Below are 19,933 nucleotides of genomic sequence, written 5' to 3' on the forward strand. Positions count from 1 at the left end.
TGGGAGAAGGAAATGGCAATCCAATCCAGTATTCTTGCCTGGAGAATCCCATGGACAAAGGAGCCAGGAAGGCTACAGTCCATGGGATCTCGAAGAGTCCAACAGGACTGAGCAACTAACACTTTCACTTTCATTCCTAATCCTAAAGCTAATTCTGATCCTAATACCAAAGCCAATACTAACATTTAAAACAGACTAAGACTAATAGCAACAGTTAGAACTGGACGTGGAATAGCAGACTGGTTCCAAATTGAGAACGAAGTATGTTAAGGCTGTATATTGTCATCCTGTTTATTTAACTTATACGCAAGTACATCATGTGAAATGCCGGGCTGGATGAAGCACAAGCTGGAATCAAGATTGCCGGGAGAAATATCAATAACCTCAGATACGCAGATGACACTACCTTTATGACAGAAAGTGAAGAACTAAAGAGCCTCTTGATGAAAGTGAATAAGGAGAGTGAAAAAGCTGGCTTAAAACTCAACATTCAGAAAACTAAGATCATGGCATCCGGTCCCTTCACTTCATGGGAAATAGATGGGGAAACAATGGAAATAGTGAGAGACTTTACTTTTTGGGGGGCTCCAAAATCACTGCAGATGGTGACTGCAGCCATGAAATTGAAAGACACTTGTTCCTTGGAAGAAAAGCTATGACCAACCTAGACAGCATATTAAAAACCAAAGACATTACCTTGCCATCAAAGGCCCATCTTGTAAAGGCTATGGTTTTCCCAGTAGTCATGTATGGATGTGAGAGTTGGATCATAAAGAAAGCTGAGCACCAAATAATTGATGCTTTTGAACTGTGGTGTTGGAGAAGACTCTTGAGAGTCCCTTGGACTGCAAGGAGATCCAACCAGTCCATCCTAAAGGAGAGAAGTCCTTTTTTTAAAAAAAAAAAATTAATTATTTTAATTGGAGGCTAATTACATTACAATATTATAGTGGTTTTTGCCATATATTGACATGAATCATCATGGGTGTACATGTGTTCCCCATCCTGGACCCCTTCCATCTGCCCCCCTCATCCTATTCCTCAGGGTCATCCCAGTGAACCAGCCCTGAGCACCGTGTCTCATCGAACCTGGGCTGGCAATCTGTTTCACATATGGTAATATACATGTTTCAATGCTGTTCTCTCAAATCATCCCACCCTCACCTTCTCCCATAGAGTCCAAAAGACTGTTCTTTACATCTGTGTCTCTTTTGCTATCTCACATATAGGGTCATTGTTACCATCTTTCTAAATTCCATAGATATGCATTAGTATACTGTATTGGTGTTTTTCTTTCTGATTTACTTCACTCTGTATAATAGGCTCCAGTTTCATCCACCTCATTAGAACTGATTCAGATGCATTCTTTTTAATGGCTGAGTTATATTCCATTGTGTACATGTACCACAGCTTTCTTATCCGTTCATCTGCCAATGGACATCAAGGTTGCTTCCATGTCCTGGCTATTGTAAACAGTGCTGCAATGAACACTGGGGTACACGTGTCTCTTTCAATTCTAGTTTCCTCAGTGTGTATGCCCAGCAGTGGGATTGCTGGGTTGTATGGCAGTTCTATTTCCAGTTTTTTAAGGAAAGGAGATTAGTCCCAAGTGTTCATTGGAAGGACTGATGTTGAAGCTGAAACTCCAACACTTTGGCCACCTGATGTGAAGAGCTGGCTCATTGGAAAAGACCCTGATGCTAGGAAGGATTGAGGCAGGAGGAGAAGGGGATGACAGAGGATGAGATGGTTGGATGGCATCACCGACTCAATGGAGAAGAGTTTGAGTAAACTCTGGGAGTTGGTGATGGACAGGGATGCCTGGCATGCTGCAGTCCATGGGGTCGCAAAGAGTCGGACATGACTGAGTGACTGAACTGAACTGAACGGATTGTCCTTATTAACAAGGTTTTTATAATCAATGCAAAGAAATAGAGAAAAACAACAGAATGGGAAAGACTAGAGATCTCTTCAAGAAAATTAGAGATAACAAGGGAACATTTCATGCAAAGATGGGCTTGATAAAGGACAGAAATGGTATGGACCTAACAGAAGCAGAAGATATTAAGAAGAGGTGGCAAGAATAGACGGAAGAACTGTACAAAAAAGATCTTCACGACGCAGATAATCATGATGATGTGATCACTCACCTAGAGCCAGACATCCTGGAATGTGAAGTCAAGTGGGCCTTAGAAAGCATCACTACGAACAAAGCTAGTGGAGGTGATAGAATTCCAGTTGAGCTGTTTCAAATCCTGAAAGATGATGCTGTGAAAGTGCTACACTCAATATGCCAGCTGAGTTTGGAAAACTCAGCAGTGGCCACAGGACTGGAAAAGGTCAGGTTTCATTCCAATTCCAAAGAAAGGCAATGCAAAAGAATGCTCAAACTACTGCACAATTGCACTCATCTCACATGCTAGTAAAGTAATGCTCAAAATTCTCCAAGCCAGGCTTCAGCAATACATGAACTGTGAACTCCCTGATGTTCCAGCTGGTTTTAGAAAAGGCAGAGGAACCAGAGATCAAATTGCCAACATCCACTGGATCAAGGAAAAAGCAAGAGAGTTCCAGAAAAACATTATTTCTGCTTTATTGACTATGCCAAAGCCTTTGACTGTGTGGATCACAATAAACTGTGGAAAATTCTGAAAGAGATGGGAATACAGACCACCTGACCTGCCTCTTGAGAAATCTGTATGCAGGTCAGGAAGCAACAGTTAGAACTGGACATGGAACAACAGACTGGTTCCAAATAGAAAAAGGAGTACGTCAAGGCTGTATATTGTCACCCTGCTTATTTAACTTCTATGCAGAGTACATCATGAGAAACGCTGGACTGGAAGAAACACAAGGTGGAATCAAGATTGCTGGGAGAAATATCAATAACCTCAGATATGCAGATGACACCACCCTTATGGCAGAAAGTGAAGAGGAGATAAAAAGCCTCTTGATGAAAGTGAAAGAGGAGAGTGAAAAAGTTGGCTTAAAGCTCAACATTCAGAAAACGAAGATCATGGCATCTGGTCCCATCACTTCATGGGAAATAGATGGGGAAACAGTAGAAACAGTGTCAGACTTTTTTGGGGGGGCTCCAAAATCACTGCAGATGGTGACTGCAACCTTGAAATTGAAAGACGCTTACTCCTTGGAAGAAAAGTTATGACCAACCTAGATAGTGTATTCAAAAGCAGAGACATTACTTTGTTGACTAAGGTCCGTCTAGTCAAGGCTATGGTTTTCCAGTGGTCATGTATGGATGTGAGAGTTTGGCTGTGAAGAAGGCTGAGCGCTGAAGAATTGATGCTTTTGAACTGTGGTGTTGGAGAAGACTCTTGAGAGTCCCTTGGACTGCAAGGAGATCCAACCAGTCCATTCTGAAGGAGATCAACCCTGGGATTTCTTTGGAAGGAATGATGCTAAAGCTGAAGCTCTAGTACTTTGGCCACCTCATGCGAAGAGTTGACTCATTGGCAAAGACTCTGATGCTGGGAGGGATTGGGGGCAGGAGGAGAAGGGGACGACCGAGGATGAGATGGCTTGATGGCATCACGGACTCGATGGACGTGAGTCTGAGTGAACTCCGGGAGTTGGTGATGGACAGGGAGGCCTGGCGTGCTGCGATTCATGGGGTCGCAAAGAGTCGGACACGACTGAGCGACTGAACTGAACTGAACTGAAATACTACTGTAAATTGTTATAGTACTATTTTAAGTAAATATGTTGTCATCTACCTAATAATCCCAATATTATTGAAGGTTTAAGTTGTTTCAACTTTTAAACTATCATAAATAAGTCAAAGTTAAAAATTTAAGGATTGTTTTTCTAAGATAGATGCTCAGAAATAGAATTACTAGGCCAAAGCTCTTGAAATTTCTGTTATATATTGTTGAATTAATGAACGTGTTAGTTGCTCAGTGGTGTCTAACTCTGCAATCCCATGGACTGTAGCCTGCCAGGCTGCTCTGTCCAGGGGATTCTCCAGGCAAGAATACTAGAGTGGGTTGCCATTCCTTTCTCCAGGGGATCTCCCTATCCAGGGATTGAACCCAGGTCTCCTGTACTGCAGGCAGATTCTTTACTGTCTCAGCCACCAGGGAAGCCCAAATCTCATGTATATATTATATATATGTACATACATATATGTGTACATATATAAATATAAAAATTCACAGTTCCACATCTAATTATTGAGGACACGCATATTACTCACGCTCATCAGTATGGGATCTTATATACTTTTAACCTTTAAAACTTGTTAGTTTGACAACAGAGACTAGACATCTTCTTGCTTTAATTTGCCTTTGCTTGGTTTCCAGTGAAGTGGGATATCCACTCTTGTTTATTTTTAAATAAATTAAATACAAGTTTTTTAGCTATTTGTCATTTTGGGTTGAATTTTTTTTTCAAATTCTGAGACTTGCCTTTTTTTTTTTTTTTTTTGCATGTAGTTATATTACATTTGCTTTTCCTGCTGTTATTTCCTCAGATGCATTTAAGCATACACTGCCCTTGCCTTCCAGAGACTGGGTGAGGCTCCCTTCCTTGCCAAGGGTGAATGTCTACACTAAATATTCAAAGCCTATTGATTTGTGGTTTGAGCACAGTGACCAAGGCTGGTTATGACCTTTCCCAGAACCTTCCACAGCTCTTGCCATCTCCCTTACTCTGACTTCCTGCTTCTGAGCTAGGTGCTTATCTATGACAAAACCTTTTGACAAATGCCACAGCCCATCAGAGTCATTACTTCACAAAAGGTTCTTTTGAGTGTCTAAATTAGGGATTTTCCTTCAGTGTTGACCATTGAGTTTTTACAAATTATCGTCATAGATATAGACGTCACTTCCCCTTTCAGAAACTATGCTTAGCACATTAGCGAAAGCTCCAGCTGCTGACTTTTGCGCTTGGGAAACATAAATATCCTCTCTTCCTTCCCTTTCTCCTCTCCTCCCTCCTCCTCTCCTTCCTTTGGTGAATCTCGACAGCCTCCCAGGGTGCAGAGCTGACTTCTGCTCAAGTAATAACAGGCAAAATGATTCCCAAATCAGGCACTTTATGTATGGACCCCAGGCAGGGTAGCCTGAAATCCAGAACCGCAACAGAAATCACCTCCCAGTTCTCACCTGATCAGTTCTCCAAGGAGTCACCTGTCGGTCTGCAGTGATCGGGACTTTAGTGCCCTCTTATGGGACATAGGTGGGTCACAGCCTTTTAGCTTTAAAAGACCTGCTCCTTAAACCTGCTTCTCCTGATGGGGTGGTTCTTTACATGGCAGTTCCACCCAGCATGCAATTTTGGGGCTCTTAGTCTTAGTTTTAACGAAACTGGAGTCGATTTATAACATTATATTAGTTTCAGGTGTACAACATTGTGATTTAGTATTTGCACAGATTAAGTTCCATTAAAAGTTATTACTAGATAATGGCTATAATTCCCCATGCTATACGATATATCCTTGTTGCTTATCTGTTTTATACATGACAGTGTGTATCACTTAATCCCGTTGGGATTTCTTAGTCTTTATATTCTTTCTAATGCTTTCTAAAATTCAACTCAGCCTAAATGCTAGGTGATTTTTATAGTTTGTTTCATCCAGTCATATGAAACAGAAGACAATTGGCTGTTTTTAATTGATCAAAATAGCAATGTCACACGGTTCATTTTAATATTTTCAGAAAGTATATAAGGGATATAGAAACATCGTAAGAAAATTGGAAAATGTAAAGGAAATATACAAATACTATCACTGGTAATATTTTGTTGCACATTGTAGATGCACATAAAAGCCCGCCTACACATAGAGATTTATAGAAATAGAACCTGGCTACCTATATGAAACATTTCAATCTAATTAACAATGTATTGTGAGCAACTTCCCATGTCGAGAAAGCACTTCTGTATTATTTTCAGTTGTTGATGCTCAGTTGCTCAGTCATGTCTGACTTTGCAACCCGAGGGACTGCAGCATAGCAGGCTTCCCTGACTTCAGCAGCACATGTACTAAAATTGGAACAATCCCGAGAAGATTAGCATGCCCCCTGCACAAGGATGACATGCAAATTATTTTTAGTAGCTTTATCACTTTCCATTGCGTGGTTGTACCATAATTAAACATAGCCAGTAATGCCAAGGATGAAGGGTAGGGCTGGAGAAGGTTGGAGTAGGAGGTCCAAGGTGGTATGAAGTTACTGACACCAAGGCTGGAAAGACTTCTAAAAAAATGATTTATTTAATGTCTGGTTATGTGCTGGGTCTTCATTGCTGAGCATGGGCTTTCTCTAGTTGCAGCAAGCAGGGGCTACTCTCTAGTTGTGATATGTGGGCCTCTCATTGCAGTGGCTTCTCTTGGTGCAGAGCACAGCGTCTAGGGCCTGTGGGCTTCAGCTGGAAAAACTTTTGAGATGCTTTATATTGTGAGAGGTCCTGGAGGGATTTGGATGGATGAGGAAGAACCTCTGGCTCTGGAAAGGGAACCACTGGAAAGCTTATAAGAGATTGGAAGTCATAGTCATTTGCTCATTCATTCAGTAAATGTTTATTGAACTTCTAAATTGTGCAGGCATTCTGATGGTGATACCACAGTGAACAAGATAGACTCTTGAACTGCCTGACTTTCAAGGAGTTAGTGAGGAGCCCCATGCTGCAACTAGCGAGTAGCCACCCACTCATGGCAACTAGGCGGAGCCACCCTGCACGTCACTGGTGGAGAGGAGTTGCCCCAACACAACTTGAGAGGAACCCCAAGTCCTCTGCTGAAACTCGAGAGGAACCTCAAATCTCCAGCTGCAACTCATTGTATTGTAGGCTAGGGGAGGGGGAAGATCACAAATAAATAAAACCCTCTCACATTGAGAAAAGTACTAGGGAGGAAAATGAATAAGGCAATGCGGCGAGACATGCAGAGGTGCTAAAAGCCGGAGTGTGGGTCTTGGACAAGGTGAGCAGGTCCAGCATCTCTGAGACGGAGAGATTTGAGCTGTGATCAGAAGGAACAAGGCGAGGAAAGTTCTAGGCAGAAGAACCCACAAGTGCAATGGCCAGGTGGAGTCGGTAAACACAACAGATGGCTGGAAACATTTCATTCAGTCGCATGTTCACTTAGCTTGGATTGAGTACCTCCTCTATTGTAGGTAAGAATATGGAAGTCAGTTACTCCTCCCTCAAGGGAGAGAGTCATCCATTCACTTCATTTATTTACTCATTCATTCACTGATTCAAACGCTTTCTGAGTACCTATCATGGGCTAGACCTTAGACAATAAAAAGAAAACAAAGGTGAGTAAGAATTAGCTCTTCTCTGGAATTAGGTTGTGTGTGTGTATGTGGGGCGGGGGGCAGGGCAAAAGCAAGGATGGGAAGAAGGTTCAACCAGAGAGAAGAGGTAGCCAGCTCAGGGTCCCACATCTGGCAAACGTCAGCAATGGGACTAGAAGGAGAAGGAGACGTCCTGATTTCTAACCAGAGTTTTGTCCGCTGTGTTTCCTGTGACCCTCTACTTTCCTACACAAGTCCTTTGTCAACCCAAAGCTTACGTGTGCAGCTTCCCCCAATCCACACCTGGAAAAAGCATTCCGTTTATATCATTGCAGGCCTTAGGATTAAGTCTGTAAGTGGTTCTGCTCACAGTTCTCTCATGTTCACTGCATGTCATAAAAACGTCTCAGCACAAACGGAACCATTGCTTTTAACAGCCTGATGTTAATGACTGTACTTGCCAGCAGAGCTGTGTCTTAATATCCTCCAAATAACAAACTGGAAGTCCTTGTTGGATCGGTTGCGTGTGTGATAGGGCCGGCGGTCGGTGAGCATGAGGTGCCATCCACACTTGGGGTGACCATGGACAGCCAGCATGAAGTGCAATTGGCCAACAGAAGGTTCAGGAATGTGAATAACAAGAACTTCAGGACTTATATCCTCACCTGCTGTCATCTGACTATGGAAAGGCCCGAATTTAAATCATTCTTCTCCCTCTTGTTGGACTTCCCTGGTGGCTCAGACGGTTAAGCGTCTGTCTATAATGTGGGAGACCCGGGTTCAATCCCCGGGTAGGGAAGATCCCCTGGAGAAGGAAATGGCAATCCACTCCAGTACTATTGCCTGGAAAATCCCATGGACAGAGGAGCCTGGTAGGCTGCAGTCCATGGGGTTGCAAAGAGTCAGACAAGACTGAGCGACTTCACTTTCTTTCTTTCACTTTCTGCCTCTTGTAGCCTGGGTGACTTTGGGCATTTTGCTTAACCTCTTGGAACTGCTGTTTCATCATTTGTAAAATAAAGTGAAAGTGAAAGTCACTCAGTCATGTCTGATTCTTTGTGACCCCATGGACTACACAGTCCATGGAGTCCTCCAGACCAGAGTACTGGGGCGGGTAGCTGTTCCCCTCTCCAGGGGATCTTCCTCACCCAGGGATTGAACCCAGGTCTCCTGTATTACAGGCGGATTCTTTACCAGTTGAGCCACAAGGAAAGCCCAAGAATATCGGAGTGGGTACTGCTACTGATCTTCTTGACCCAGGAATTGAACCAGGGTCTACTGCGTTACAGGCAGATTCTTTACCAACTGAGCTATCAGGGGAGCCCATTTGTAAAATAGGCATGTGGCAAATAGGCGAAAAGCTCCAATACTTTGGCCACCTGATGCAAATAGCTGACTCATTGGAAAAGACCCTGATGCTGGGAAAGATTGACTGCCAAAGGGTAAGAGGGTGGCAGAGGATGAGATGGTTGGATAGCCATCACCAATCCATTGGACACGAACTTGGGCAAACTCTGGGAGATGGTGAGGGACAGGGAAGCCTGGTGTGCTGCAGTTCGTGGGGTTGAGAAGAGTCAGACATGACTTGGAGACTGAACAATAAAACACTGCTAATAACCCAACTGGAGAAGGAAATGGCAACCCACTCCAGTGTTCTTGCCTGGAGAATCCCAGGGACAGGGGAGCCTGGTGGGCTGCTGTCTATGGGGTTGCACAGAGTCAGACACGACTGAAGCGACTTGGTGGTAGTAGTAGTAGTAGTAACCCACCACATAGCTATTCACCCATTTTCCTTGCTATCAGAGAATTCATCCATGTGGCAATGTGCTTACCATGTGGATGCAACATATTTGATCTAAGCTAGTGATTGGCTGGGGAGAGGGCATGTGACCAAGTCTGACCAATAGGAAATCTGATTGGAGGCTTATGCAAAACATTTTCCTTCCCTTTCTTTCCTGCCTTGAATTCCTTTGTGCAAAGGTGTGCTAACTGTAGCTGAAGTAACCATTTTACAACCATGATATGATGAGCCTATAAATGAAAGCCCGTGCACTGGGGATAATCAGGGGAAGGACAGAAAGTTCCTTGATGATGATACTGAACAATTGCATTTGGGACTCACTGTTACAGAAGGTAATTAAGTCAATGCTAATCTTCAGGTACCCTGTTGCTCGCACCTGAAGCATCCCTAACGGACACAAGAGATAATGAGAGCTATTTTCCAGAGTTCCTACAGGAATTAAATGACATATTGCATGTACTGCTCTTGGCATATTGTCATCATTCTCCTCCCAGATCCTCATTATATACAGTGTGATCTCTTACACAAGCCTTGAGAAAGCCACCTTGGAAGAGCGTGACCTGTTGGTAGTGTCATTTGTGGACAATTGATGGCCTCTGGAAATACTCAGAGGGGAAAAATACAGTAAAATACAATTCAGAATAACTGTCAATGTGTGTCGCCTTTAGACCTGTCAGAACCCACCTCTTTAACGGCACATTTATCAAACAGATGTGTAATTCAGAGGGGCTCTTTTAATAGAGGCGTCTGCAGCTGTGGGGCACACTTGAGTAGGTGTCATCCTTCATTCTAACGTCCAGTGCATCCAAGGGGGTTTGGTGGGTTACTCACTATGTCGTGTCTGACTTTGGTGACCCCATGGGCTGTAGCCCATCAGGCTCCTCGCTCCATGACAGGCTCCTCTGTCCATTCCCAGGAAGAGTACTGGAGTGGGTTGCCATTTCCTTCTCCAGGGGGTCTTCTCAACCCAGGGATCAAACCTGTGCCTCCTGCTAGGCAAGCGGATTCTTTACCACTAAGCCACCTGGGAAGCCCTCCAAGGGGGTTGTGTGTGTGTGTGTGTGTGTGTGTGTGTGCTCAGTCATGTCTGACTCTTTTGTGACCCCACCAGGCTCCTCTGTCCGTAAAATTTTCCAGGCAGTAATACTGGAGTGTTGCCATTTCCTGCTTCAGGGGATCTTCCTGACCCAGGGATCGAACTCTCATCTCTTGTGCCTCCTGCACTGGCAGGTGGACTCTTTACCACTGGGCTTCCCAGGTCTTGCTAGTGGTAAAGAACCTGCCTGCCAGTGCAGGAGGGGGTAAGAGACACGGTTTGGATCCCTGGGTGGGGAAGATCCTCTGGAGGAGGGCATGGAAACCCACTCCAGACTTCTTCCTTGGAGAATCCCATGGACAGAGAAACCTGGAAGGCTACGGTCCATAGGGTCGCAAAAAGTCAGACGTGACTGGAGTGACTTAACATGCACGCACACACCTGGGAAACTCCCAAGGGGGTTAGTCTGAGTCAGTTAATACGACGTCACCCACCTAGGTTCAGGAGTGGCCCTGCCGAGCAATTCTGGCTTATTAGATGAGAGAGGAAGCTGCTGGAGGCTCTCCAGAAGAGTTTCCTCTCTTTTAAGAGAAAGCCACAGAAAGTGAGGGTCTCCTACTTTTCCCTGATGCTGCGGTGTGGGGTTGAGACATCTGGAACCACTGTGGCTGTGTTACTACCCAGCTGAGGATGAGACCAACACGGAGACCCAGAGGATGACTGGAAGGAGTCCACTCTGATGACAGCTCTGAACTGCTAAGCTAGCCAGTTCTGGAAACTGCCCTGCACCTGGACTTTTCATGAGCTAAACATGAGCTAAATATTTACTTATGGTTTATGAGTTGAGGTTTTGGGGTTTTGTTGCTGAAAGCATCTTGCCTGATACTCTGAGTTTAAGAGATTTTAGTTTACACAAAGAAAACCCATATGTTCGCCCAATTTTACAGAACCGAGCTCTTGCAGGAAGTGAGGAAGGTTGTGCTACATTGATCGTTATGGATTGGCCAAGAGGCATCCCTGTGCCCCTGCTAGCAAGAGAGTTCAGCTCTGCTGAAGCCGCAGACTGGTAAGGGAATTGAGGTATTAGCCAGGGCTCTCCAGAAAAACAAGAGGTAGAGAAAGAGAGAGGTGCATTTTATGGAACTGGCTCACACAATTGTAGAGATTGGCAAGTTGAAAATTTGCAGTGGTCTGGCAAACTGCACACCAAGGGACAAGCTGACATTATAGTTCAACTCCAAAAGGCTATCAGTTAGTCTTAAGTCCCAGAAGACAGCCAGTGTTTCAGTTCAGATATGAAGGCCATTTGCTGTAGCTCAGAGGAAGTCAGTAGTCTTTTGGTTTTATTCAGGTCTTCAACGGATTGGATAAGGCCCACCCACATTGCAGAGGTCAATCTGCTTTGCTCAGAGTTCACTGACTTAAACTGTTAAATTCATTCAAAGACATCCCATGGGACTTCCCTGGTGGTTCAGTGATTAAGAATCCACTTTCCAATGCAGGTGATGTGGGTTCAGCCCCTGGTGGGGAACCAGGATCCTGCATGCCACATGGCAACTAAGCTTGTGCGGCACAACTAGAGAGGCCGGGTGCCACAGCTGGAGAAGCCTGGGCACCATGCCCAAGAGCTCACATGCCACAGCTGAGATCTGTTGGAGCCAGGTACACAAAGAAATATTTAAAAAGACAAGCGCAAAAGCACCCTCATAGGTGTATCCAGAGAAATGTTTGACTACCTGTCTTGGTACTGGGACAAAACCAAGTTGACACATGAAATTAACCATCACATCTACTATAATAACAATAATGAACTTGATAGGCACTCAGCAGACAGATGCTCAAAAATGCACTTGGTCTCATGGCTGAGTAGCTCTCCCTGACCAACAGTCCATAACAGCTGCCCCCACTCCAGCCTTCCCCTACTTCCAGCAGACTTTGGTCTGATTACACCCCTGTTTAAAACTTTCAGTGTCTTCCGTCTACAAACAGAATGGAGATCAGGCCTCTGAACCCGAAATTTGTGGCCCTTCGTGAATAAGAGCCAGTGTGCCGTCCTGCTTCTTTCCACATGCAGGTCTGGCTGCCCTTCCTCTAAAATGCCTCCCTATTTCCCTGCCTCATTCTGCCCCCTCTGTTGGTATTGTCTCCTTCCTTGGGAGCAGTGGATCTCAACGCTGAGTGCAATCAAATTCCCAGGGAGCTTAAAAAACTACAGATTCCTCAGGCCATACCCCAATCAATTGAATCAGACTCTCTTGGAGTGAGGCGCTGAGTCTGCATTTTAGAAGTGTCCTGGGGTGACCGCAGTGAGCTCTGCTCCATAGTGTCTTCTTCCCTTACTGGGGAAATACTGTCGTTACTGATGGACCCCTCAGAAGCCCTTCCTTTAGACTGTCTTTGCTGAGAGCCCCTCAACGCCACCTCTAACCCCCTGTGACTCCCTGAACTGCTCTTAGAGGCCTCAATTTCCTCTACTTTGTATTGGACTCTCCTGTGTCTTGTATCCTCAGAGGCTATAAAACCCAGTGTCCACCTTGATTCTCTTATATGACTTGCTGCATGCCAGACTTGGTCACACTCCCTACCACTGTGTGCTCTGTGCCCTGCTTGGGGTGCTTAGACCCCTCCTGTCCACCTGGCGAACTCCTCTTCAACCTGCAAAGACTTGCCCAGACGTCATCTCCCTGAGGACCCCTTTCTTGACCATGTCAGCAGAGCAAATCTCAACCTCCTCTGTCCTCCTTTGCTTCCATGCTGCTTCTCCCCTCTCCCATGTACGTGCACCTAGAATAGTCCTTAGGATACACTGCGGGTGCTCCGTGAACCCACTGACAGTGGTTAAACGGATTTGTACTAGCAGTGAGTGCCCGCCAAGACCACTCCACCCACGTCTAAGCACTCCACTCCATCTCCACCCACAGTTAACAGCAAACCGGATCTGCTGGATTGCTCTTGAAAGAAACATTTAAGGAAGGAAGGAGAGAAAGGGAAGGGGGAAAGGGAGAAAGAAGGAAGAAAATGAAAAAAAAAATCAAGAATCTCTGTTTAGCGAGAAATGGTTTATTGGGGTAGGTGCTGTGAGAAGAGTGGCCGAGAGACCAAGATTCCACTAACGGCTCCCTTTTCTCCACTAAGCACCCAACCCAAACCCCCAAAGAAAATAAGTGCTCAGGGATAAACACATCTCCTAGGGAAGTTTCTTTTCCTCTTCCCAGGAACATTGTGGGAAAAATTCTAGAGAAGGAAAAATGGGTCCCAAATGGCTGAGTCATTTGACATATGCCAAGCAAATGGTCAGGGCCTGCTGGGGAGGGAGCCCACAGGTCCCAGCTTATCTCGGCAAGGACCGTGGTCTCCACCAAGAAACTTGCATACTCTCCCACCCCCCCAGACCTGCTCAGTTGGCCAGGCTTCCTGGGACGCTCCACAGAGCTTTGCTCCAAAGCCACAGAGCCCAGCGACAGATGAACCGGATCCTGAGCGGGGCCAGGGCCGCGCCCCAGACTGGGAACGGAGCTGCGTTCCAGCCGCTGTCCTGCTCCAGCCTCTGTCCTGCTTGGCTGACTCGGTTCCGCCTTCGCCCCCAAGTCTGGCCAGGCCCCGGGTGGAGCTGGAGCTGGGAACGTCCCGAGCAGAGAGTCACTGGCACGGGCCACTCTTAAAGTAGGGATGGCCACCTCCATTTCACAGATAAGGAAACGGAGGTTTATCAAGCACAAGAGGCTCCCCGAAGATCACACGGGCAGGAAGAGATGGGGCTGAGTGGGTGTCCTTACCATTGGCTCCTAAGTGCTGCCTTTTCCCTCCCTGCCACTGTAATGTCCACGGTGATGGCAGGTCATATTCTCCTTTTGTTCCTGAGTGACACTGCCAAACCATTTTTGAGAAGAAAAAAAAAAAAAAATGAATTCTGCTCTATGCAAAGTGGGCTCGAATGTAGCCACCAAGAGGGCAGAGAGTTGCTGGGTGTTGACTGAGCCTAGATTCCCACAGGGCACTTGGGACAGACCAGATACCTGCCTTCATCCACCCCACGGTCTAGGCCTGGCTTCTGTCTGACCCCAAATCAAGCTGATGCTTGCCTCTGGTAGTGTGATATTCAGGACTCTGGAGTCCCATGCACTTGACCTAATGTCATGAATTGTTGGTCTTAAGCAGGGCCACACCAGGAAGGGCAGGGCAGGAAAAAAAAAAAAAAAAGAGAGAGAAAGAACAGATAGTTAACCAGCCAGAACATGCTGGGACGTGGTGACCAGGAGCTTTCGTAAAAGAAGGGGGCTGAGGGGAGGAGGGATGTATATTTAGAAACAAAGAGTCTGACCAACTTAGTGGAGAGAAAAGAGAAAAAAAGTCCCAAGCCCTGCAGTAACCTGTTTGCCGGAGCTGCCTAATTTAGCAGAAAATCACACACACTGGTCCTGGCATGGGCTGGTGGAAGGTATTTCCTCCCCAGCTTGGGTCAGGTTTCATTCATAGGTACTGTCTAAAATTAGACCCTCTGCTTTCATTCTGGTCCAAACTCCCTGCCTAGCGTAATATTTGGGAGAAACAGGCACACCATTAAAAGTGAGCCTTCCTCCCAGCGGCCCCTGGCCTGGGAAGGGCTGGGCCCTGTCCTCGGCTGGCGGCTGCTGCGGCTCATAAACCCGGGTCTAAATTCAAAGCATCCGCTCTGACTGGTGACCTCTGCTTCCCAGGCAAACCCATGCCTCCTCCTCCAGCTCACATCCAAGAGCTGGTCAGGTCACTGGGAGGGACCCATTTCAGACCTGAAACCTTCTGTCTGAGGGTGACACCCCAGAGAGGAGAGGTGGCCTGGGAAGAGGAGCCTGTCACCCCAGCCCTGTGATGGGACTTCTTGCTGGGATGTGTCCTACTGTTTCTTTTCTGGACTCAAGGAACCGGCCGTTCAGGACTTTCCATCTTGGACAAGAGTAGTTTTGTTGTTATTATTATTCTCCACCTTAGTCTGGGGCTTCCCAGGTGGCACAGTGGTGGAGAGACTGCCTGCCGATGCAGAAGCAGCAAGAGATGTGATCTCAATCCCTGAGTTAGGAAGACCCCCTGGAGTAGGGATTGGCAACTGGCTCCGATATTCTTACCTGGGAAATCCCATGGACAGAGGATCCTGGCGGGCTACAGTCCATGGGGTCACAAAGAGTCAGACAGGACTGAGCAACTGACACATACATGTTAACATACCACCAAGGAAAGACTTGGTGAAATCAGCACCACGTTTGGATCAATTCATTCACTGAATAAATGTTTGCTAAGCAGTTTGTATTTGGAGCCTTTTGGTTGTGAGTAACCATAAGGAGAAGGACACTACGGGCTTGGCCTCCGAGAGCTGGATATGCACCAGGGACGGGCTGGACACGCAGAGTGAGCGTGGTGGTGGGGAGCCCAGGAAGGGCTTTCTCTTGGCCTCTCGCCTCTACTTCTCTCCCAGCAACAGTGTCCACTCTGTGCTCACTGCCTGCTGGCCTTTCTGCTGCCCAGGCCATGTGGCAGAACACGGCTACTGTTGCATACGGTTCCAGCCACGTGCACAGAGACTCCTCTTTCTGGGCTCCAAATCCCAAGTCCCAGGGAAGGCTTCTGATTGTCTTAGTTTGCACCAGGTGCCCACCCTTCAACCAGTCAACGGCATCCACGGAAGGGCCATTTACGAGCACGGTGAACTCTGCTGCAACAATGTGAACAGCAGGAGGAAGAGATGTCCCCAGAGGTCAAGGTAGAATTTTAACACTTTGCGACTGTGGCTCTGTGGAAACAAAGAAAAGACCTTGACCCAGGCACTGCAAGTCAGGGAAGGCTTCCTGGAAGAGGTGACCTCCATGCTGGGTGAAGGAGATTTAACCAGGGTGTGAGGAGGAAGAATGGAGAGGGTTGTTAAGAGAATGGAGCAGGCAAAGTCTTCAAGGCAAGACCCAGGTCTGCTGGGGTAGGGACCTGGAAGTGCCATTCCCAGCTCTGCTGGACTTGGGCACGTCGTGTCGCTTTCTGAGCCTCAGCTTCCTCGTCTGTAGATGGGAACCCGAGAAGATTATGAGGATGGAGTGAGGCCATGTCTTAAGTAATGCCAGGCATGAGCGTTGCTCAGTGTGTGTCAGTTGACTCTTCTCATTCAAGAAGCCCTCCTTGATCATTCTTCAAAGTGGGCTTGCCTTTGAAAGTGAAAGTGAAAGTCTCTCAGTCATGTCCGACTCTGGAATTCTCCAGGCCAGAATACTGGAGTGGGTAGCCTTTCCCTTCTCCAGGGGATCTTCCCAACCCAGGGATCAAACCCAGGTCTTCTGCATTGAAGGTGGATTCTTCACCAGCTGAGCCACAAGTGAACTCCAAGAGGACTGGAGCCTATCCTTTCTCCAGTGGATCTTCCCGACCCAGGAATCTAACCAGGGTCTCCTGCATAGCAGGTGGATTCTTGACCAGCTGAGCTATCAGGGTAGCCCTGGGTTTGCCTTTGACTGCTAATATATCATCTTATTTCCCTCACAGAACTTTTCTCAATTTGAAGTTACTTCCTTTGTCTTTCTTATTGAAATATACTTGACTTATAACATTGTGTACATTTAAGGTGTACAACATTTTAATTTGATACATTCCTATATTGCAACAGGATCGACACTGTAGTGTTGGTTAAGACCTGGATCATGCCCCATAATCTTTTTTTTTTAGGGGTTGTAGTAATTAAGATCTAGTCTCTTAGCAAGTTTCCAATACAATGTTGCCGTCTATATTCACTCTACCATTCCTGAGCTCTCTAGGACTTACTTAGGACTCTTTGAAAGTTTGTAAACAACGTCTCTCCTCTTGTTTTCTCATTTACCCATGGTTTTGCCCATGGCTGAAAGGGCCATGAAGGCAAGGAGTGTGCCTGTTTTGTTCTCTGGTGTACCCTCCTGATATGCAGGGTGCCTGGTACCCAGTAGGCAATGACCAGTATCTGTTGCATCAGGGAATGAGAGGATACAGAGGTGCAGAAGGGAAGTCGTGGCAGTCTCACACCAGAGGGGTGGACTTCTCGGACAGTGTCTGAGGTTTGCTCTCTGACAGACCTCAGAATGAATTGTTCTCAGACAATTTGCTGAGGTTGAGGGCTCCCTCAGCACTGTCACTTGGCAGCTGCCTGAGTCCTGAGCCCCCTGATGAGAACCCCTCCCACAGCCCAGTTCAAAGGCTATGGTGACCCAGCCACAACTCAGACCTACAGTACCTGCAAAACTCGGGTGGGACCTCAACCATCCTATCATCCGAGACTCTTCCAACCAGGTCTACTAAGTTGGAAGGGGGAGCGGGCTTGGATTTAGAGGTCTAGCTCTGTCCCCAGACTTCTTGGTACTTGCCCTGGGAGAGATGTCTCCTCAGGGCCTGACCAAAGGCTTCACCTCACCCTCCCCATCGTCCTCGTTCTAGGGGTGATGAGCCCTGACAGAGAAATGGAGAGGGCTAATAAGGGTAGGGCCTGGCCCAAGGGTCCTCGCAGCAGCCCTGGGGCGTATCTTGGTATCTGCCCTGCCCCTGCACAAAGGCTGACCCTACTTCCCATCATTTTCTTCCCCATCCTTGGCCGTTCTCCTCCCTCACTGACCTCCTGAAACTTCCTAGAAACCCTCCTCTGACTCCCTTCTTGTCTCAGCCTGGCTCCCTCACTGAAGACCTTGAAATGAGGATGTGAATACAAGTGGTTTATTTGGAAAGTGATTCCCGAAAGTGCTGGCAAGGGGAATGGGGCCGTGAGACAGGTGGGGGCAGGGGGCCCAGAGTGGGTGCGTTAATAGTGAAGGGTCTCTCTGGCTCCGGCCCTGCGAGGTGGTGTTGAGCACACCAGAGGGGCGGAAACCGTTGGCTGAGGGGTCCTGCAATGAGTGTGAACTCCCCAGCCCTCTGTCCTGGCCTGCCTGTAGGGAGCCCTCAGCCTGCCTTGTAGGAGCTTCTGGTTTGCCCTCTTTGGGCCAGTGAGCAGGGGAATGGTCGGTGCTGAGGGCTTGTTGGCAGGGTGTCTGCTACTCCACCCACCACCCCAGCCCCCTTGGTGGTCTCTCCTGCCACCCCTAGAGCTCCCACTGATTGCCCACCACCCCCCTCGCCCCAAGGACCCCTTGTGCCTCCCTGGCGATGGCTGTTCGCTGGGCCATCAACCCTGGAACGCTTGTCCACCCTCCCCTCCCCCACGCCCCAGGATCCTTTATGTCCCCATCTAACCTTCCAGTGACCCCTGTTCCCTTTGCTCCACTCCCCTCCCTCCTGCCTCCTGTCCAGGAGCTTGGGGATGTGAGTGAGATGTGCTCCCTGAAACAGCAGGCGGGTGGGGGAGGGTGGGTCCACTTCCTGAATGTCTCCTCCTGGGATCTTCTGTGTCTGACCCAGTGAGTCATGTCCTCCGCCTCCCCCTAACCTGGCCCTCTCCTAGTCGCTCAGAGAGGGGCTGGTCCTCACCCGGGTCCTGCCCGCTTTCTCCTGTTTTCCTGCTCAGAGAAAGAGGTCTGGTGAGACCTCCAGGCGGCCCAGGGGACCTTGAGGTTCAGCCTGGGTAGTCCAATGGGCCCTGCAGCTAGCCCCTCCTTAGGCAGGGACACAGCCTCTGGTTTTCTCTGGGGCTCACCAAAGCCTTGAAGCATCAGGTGGGGCCCTGGACTTGCAAGGGAGAACATGTAACTACAGCCTACTTTGAGGAAAGTTTGTTTTCCCCATTTTACAGGTGAGAAAACAGAGGCTCAGAGAACATGTATCACTCGCCCAAGGCCCCAGAGCTAGCCAGTGTCTGTCACCAAGGCCCAGTGTTCTGACTCACAGGATGACTGCGTGTGTGCCCAGGCTGTGCCATGCCTTACCAGAGGTGCAAAGCGGGGTAAGCCATGGGCACCCGGGGAGCCTGGGGCAGGGCTGGGAACGAGGCTGACCTCTGCCCTCCACCTTCGCTGCCTGGGCGGCTGGGCTGGCCCCACCCCAGCCCTCAGCTTTCCATGCCTGCCCTCTGCGACCCACTAGCCACACAGCCGCCAGGGGAGCTTAAGGAAAATAATTCTGATCATGTCCCTCCCCTGTTTACAACCTTCCAACGGCTTCCCACAGCCCTGAGAGTGAACTCGGAACTTTCCACAGGGCCTTGCTGGCCTGCTGCCTGCCTCCTCCTCCAGTCTCACCTGGGCCCTCCACCTCACACACTGCTCCCCAACTCAGGCCCCCTGGCCACCCAGACACCCCAGGTCCTCCGTGGCAGCAGGCGTCTCTGCTTGAAGCTCTTCACACCCGTCATCCGGCCAGCCCGCCCTGGCCCTGCAGCTGTGACTATCTCCCAGCCCTATGGCTAGCTGTCACGCCCTCTGATTCTGTTTTGTTACCACCTGATGTATTTCCTCATACACTGGATGATTTACTTGGTTATTGTCTCTCCCCCACTAGAACGTGAGCTCCGTGAGGGCAGGTACGTGTCTGACCTCCTCGCTGCTTTATTCCTAGTGTCCCAAAGGCGTCCGGCACATAACTGGGGTCTCTAGTCAACAGGCGTCTGCAGAGCTTGAGCACAAGGCTTGGAGTTTGGTCTGCCGTAACCAGGCGACCCTGGATGAGGCGCGCACGCGTGCACACACTCACACGCGCTCACAGGGCTCGGGAGTGTACTCAGGCCCCACCCACTGCTCCAGCTTCCACGACTTTCAGCTCTAGGGATGACTAGGAATTTGGGTTGCATCATCATTGTTAACATGCCATCATCGTCAACAGGCCATATCCGGAGTCTCAGGACCACTCATGTGGCACCCCACCGGCCGGCCTTCTCCACCCTCCCTGACCATCTTCCTGTGTGGGGACAGGCATGCCTTCGGCCTCTCAGGCAGA

General features: G+C 48.1%; 1 long non-coding RNA gene and 1 other non-coding gene across 3 annotated transcripts in view; both read left to right on the top strand.

Annotated features, from left to right (window-relative positions):
• LOC114118717 (uncharacterized) overlaps positions 1 to 19,933 on the top strand; it is an 81,311-nt gene that overhangs the window by 30,288 nt on the left and 31,090 nt on the right. The window contains exon 3 of one of the 2 annotated variants that reach the window (XR_003591886.3): positions 18,795 to 18,944. The exons of the other annotated variant lie outside the window; for it this stretch is intronic. This is a non-coding gene — a long non-coding RNA (uncharacterized LOC114118717). The remainder of the gene's footprint in view (positions 1 to 18,794; positions 18,945 to 19,933) is intronic. 2 annotated transcript variants of the gene reach the window in all.
• On the top strand, positions 5,980 to 6,085 carry LOC114118799 (U6 spliceosomal RNA). Its single transcript, XR_003591962.1, has one exon. It is a non-coding gene; the product is annotated as a U6 spliceosomal RNA (small nuclear RNA).

Source organism: Ovis aries, chromosome 16 (genome assembly GCF_016772045.2).
Source record: "Ovis aries strain OAR_USU_Benz2616 breed Rambouillet chromosome 16, ARS-UI_Ramb_v3.0, whole genome shotgun sequence".
In the NCBI taxonomy this organism is placed as follows: domain Eukaryota; kingdom Metazoa; phylum Chordata; class Mammalia; order Artiodactyla; family Bovidae; genus Ovis; species Ovis aries.